Raw genomic sequence first — 4,655 nt, forward strand, 5'->3', positions numbered from 1 at the left:
CAGTAAGCATATCTGGGGATCTTACTGACTTCAAAGTGGACTCATACCGCGTGGCAAAGGATGAGACTTATATCTTAAAAAATACGATAGAGATCAAGTAATAAATTTAGAAAGTAAACGGACAGAAAACATAACCTTTCTTTTCAGTAGAGTAAATAAATAGCATCTTCCGCTTTTCTTTGCAGTTTTCAGGTTTTATAGCCACTAGATGTGTTTTATGTATTGATAGCTAAACATAGAAGCGAGTTTTAAGAGATATAAAGAAAAACCGCAAATAGTAAAAAAAAAAGAGAAACAAAGAAAAGAAAAAAGAAAAGAAGTAACAAGTTCCAAGAATTACGACTGACCAGTTTTCAATCCAATGTACGATTCAGTAATTAACCAAAATAAGACTGAGAGCAAATTAAGATTGATTAGGTTGGACAACTTAATGAAGGCCTTGGCAGCTTAACGAATGGAAAGATAGCTAAATGGGGAGGGATTGTCATATAGATTAAGTTCAGAGGCTAAGAACTGGCCACTAAGGCCAACACGGAAAATTATTCATCATCAGTGACAGTTTCTCTGCCATGACAGCTCTTTAGCTCGATGACAGCTTTACGAGTCATTTTCCTTTTGCCTATCTGTTTTTACAGAGATAGCTTTCCTGCCCTAAGTTTTATCTTCCTTAATTTTAGCTTTGTTTATCCATTTCCTTCACAATCACCCTCACCATTAGCATTACCACCAACAATTCCAGCACAACTAACACCTCCTGAGTTTCTTTCTATTCATTTATTTATGTTTTGTGTATGTGGCTAAGAAGCTGTCTCATATATTAGCAACACTGACATCACAGCTACTAGTCAGACATTTTACTTTAGCTCTTCGACTTGGGTTTAATTATTTTTTCAAGAGTTTATTTTCTTTCCTCTTGGACAAGAGAACCAGCATTGTTATTCTGCTTGGCTGTGTTTTCAACTGCCAAGTCTCTAACACCATTCTCAAAAGTCGATTGAAATCAAGACAATTTATGACCAATTCGGTCTTCCCTAGTTATGTTTAGGACTAATTCACTTTTCCAAGCTTATATCGCTGAACGGCTCAATATTCACCAGTTATATTTATGAGCATTTTACCACCACAAATAATGCCACCCACCACCACCTCTACTACTAAAACAGCCTCAGCAATCTTTATCAGTATCCCCACCAGCGTTTCCACAACCACAACCATCATTATCGTCATCACCGGCAGCAGTAGTATCATTAACAACTGTCACAATAGTAGCAAAAGCAATGTTAGGAGCTGCACTAGCATCAACAGTAATGCAGTTGATTCAATGATTCTATGGTAACAGTAGCAATAATCGTAACAACAGTAACATAAACACAGGTAGCAATAAACAAGAAGAAAAACAGTAACAAAGTTAAGTAAGGAATAACAGTAGCAGCAGCGGCAGCAATAAAAGCCATTAACAGAGTCTCTACTTGGTTACTGGATCTGCTAGATATACTCGCCAAATTTGTCTCAAATCCACATACTATAGTCTCTATTCGCATCAGATAACTTATTTCGAGTGGCCGACTGATTGAGTCGTTGGACTTGAAATCCAATGGGTTTGAATCCTATCCACAGCAGTTATTTACTAGGTGCAAGCATCGCTGTGTAGTAAGACGTTTGTTTCCCAAGCACAGAATTCCGGGTTCAGTCTCACTGTGGAGCACTCTGGGCACGTATTTTCTATTAAAACCTCAGACCAACCGATGCTTTGTGAATGGATTTGATAGACGGAAACCGAAAGACGCCGGTCGACTATCTATCTATTTATCTATCTACACACACGTCTATACATATATATATATATATATAAATGTCATTATATACATATATGTGTATGTGTCTCTCTCCCCTATATATATATATATATATATATATATATACATATGCCTTTGTGTTTGATACCTTGTGTTGGTTTGTGTATGTTCCCGTAACAGCAGTTCTGCGTCAGGGTGTGATAAAATAAGTACCAGGCATTAAAAAAATAACAGAATTCAATTCTTTTAACTAAAACCTTTCGATGCGGTGCCCCAGCTTAGCCGCAGTCCGATGTTTGAAACAAAGAAAAGATAAAAATTAGAAATACCCCCGCAAAAAACGATTTCTGTTTTATTTTAACTGTTTCATTAGGATGGTAAGTGCACTGCCCTTGACCCTATGTTTTTTCAGTGCGTTTGGTTTGGGTCGGGGGCAAAAAGGCATTTATTTTAAAACTGGAGATGTGGTTGTTCGTGTGACAAATTAACCCTACTGCCCAAAAACTCTGAACGTAAAGCGCCAGAAGGTATTTCGAGTGACACTACAATAATTCTTACAATCCACCGACCTGCAATTGTGCTTATTTTGTCGGCCCTGAAAGAATGAAAGATAAAGATGATTTTGGAGAGATTTGAGATTAGAATGCAGGGACCCGGAATAAATTCTGTTCTACTAACCCGCCAATTCACCGCTTGTTATCATAAGTTTGTTCAGTCAGAGTTAACGTGTAGTTAATCAACTAGGACAACAACGAAGACGACGACGATACCAGCAGCAGCAGTTTACAGTAGCTGCACTGATGATCCTATAATTTCAATATCCTGCATCGCATCTTTTGCTATCTGTTGTTTTTAACAATCAACGTTATTGTCATTGCTATTATTTTTCCTCTTTCTCTTCATCAAAATTATATTATTCCTCTTCCAGCACCACCACCACAACCACCAACATCATCGTCGTCATCATTATCTGTGTATGTCATCCGTTAGTCTTGCAGACAACGCATCTGCACTGGGAAAGTCTTGCTTCATCGTCTATTGTTGCTAAAGAATCCGACGCGGTAGCAATTGCGTTTGAAGACTCTTGTTCCGCATTGTTGCTCTGGCGCTGTTTTACTTTATTTATTTATTTATTTTTGATCAGGTGTGGTTTTCTTCAACTGCAAGAGTGCAAACATCAGCTTTTCTCCAATTTTCAAACCCCACCATCACAAGTCCTTTTTGATCGTTTAACTCGCCATTCTCTTTAATCAACGTTAGAATTCGTATTATTCAACCCGTCATATATTTTGTTACTGTTCCATTAAACGCATTGATATGTTTATACAATAGTGGGGCCTCCTGTTTGCAATAAACTAAAATAGCTTTTACCATATGAAAATCTATACTAGAAAATCAATATCGATTTTTTCTAAGTAACAAGGGATTTGTTGTTTTATCTATTATATTTTTCTACGAACACTTATCTACTAAGGTGGCTGGATTGAATAGCTTCTTGTAACTTACTGGTTTTTATTTTTACAGATCTGAGAGATCTTAACATTATTTTGATTTTTTCCGTCATCAACATATCTTATCGTGTATCGTTTATCACCATTTCCCTCATTCTCATTTTCTTCAATGAATGTAAAACATCGTGTTATAGAAAACATTATTTTTCAGTAAAATCAGTGGAGTGCAAAATTGCATTAGAGCTTTAAGTCGATTCATTGCTTAATTTATAAACGAAATATAAAAGAATACTTCAATCATTCATTATTATTATTAAGGTGGCGAGTTGGCAGAATCGTTAACACGCTGGACGAAATGCTTAGCGGTATTTCGCCCGTCTTGAGATCGCTTTGCCTTTCATCCTCTCGGGGTCTATAAAATAAGTACCAGTTGAACACTGGGGTCGATATAATCGACTCACTTCCTCCCCCATAATTGCTGCCCTTGTGGAAAAATTTGAAACCGTTGTTATTGATACTAAGGCGGTGAGCTGGTAGCATCGTTAGCACGCTCGGCAAAATGCATAGCAACATTTCGCCCGTCGTTACGTTCTGAGTTCAAATTCCGCCGAGATCGACTTTGCCTCTCATCCTTTCTGGGTCAATAAATTAAGTACCAGTGAAAGACTGGGGTCGATATAATCGACTAGTTCCTTCCCTGCAGATTTCAGGACTCTTTCTCCTGATCATCATCACTATCAACAAGGCGATCATATCGATGCCTTGAAAACATTTTAAAGAGGAATGAAAAATTCAAATTTTAACCCATACTAAGTTAAGGTCACATGAAGTCATTTCCATTTATAGCAAGCTAAAGTTTGTTCGTAAATTCAAGAAGCTTCCTGCATACATCACCGCCGTAAACCTCAGCAAAACCACTATTGGTATTTTTCAATTTCAGACTTGAAGAAGAGTTATGTCCCATTTGTTTTCTCTATGCAGACGACATTGTCGTTGTCATTGTTTGACTCTGGTTAGCCAGTATTGAGCAGTTTTGAATCCAGGGATACTATTATATCTTTGTAGGTTATCTAGTAATTCATTACCTATTGTTTTATGCCTCATTTCAAGTCCGTATAGAGTAATTTGAGAGAGAACTGACTGCTTTTGACAGCAGATCGAGCAACCATATAAGATGTTCTTACAGTGGCAGTAAACGCATGATTTCCGTCCCTAAGCCATAAGAAAATGTTTCGGTTTTCTATTAAGATAGAATGGCAATTCTCTTGAACATACCTAAGAATAAATAAAACAAACCAAACTAGATATACCGCTAGGAGTTTTCTGAATTACTCAGGAATCCTAAATGCCTCTAACCGTCTATTATAATCTAATTTACCACAGACACCTAATTTTATCAATGTATTTC

The sequence above is a fragment of the Octopus bimaculoides genome, chromosome 10 (genome assembly GCF_001194135.2).
Source record: "Octopus bimaculoides isolate UCB-OBI-ISO-001 chromosome 10, ASM119413v2, whole genome shotgun sequence".
NCBI lineage: Eukaryota > Metazoa > Mollusca > Cephalopoda > Octopoda > Octopodidae > Octopus > Octopus bimaculoides.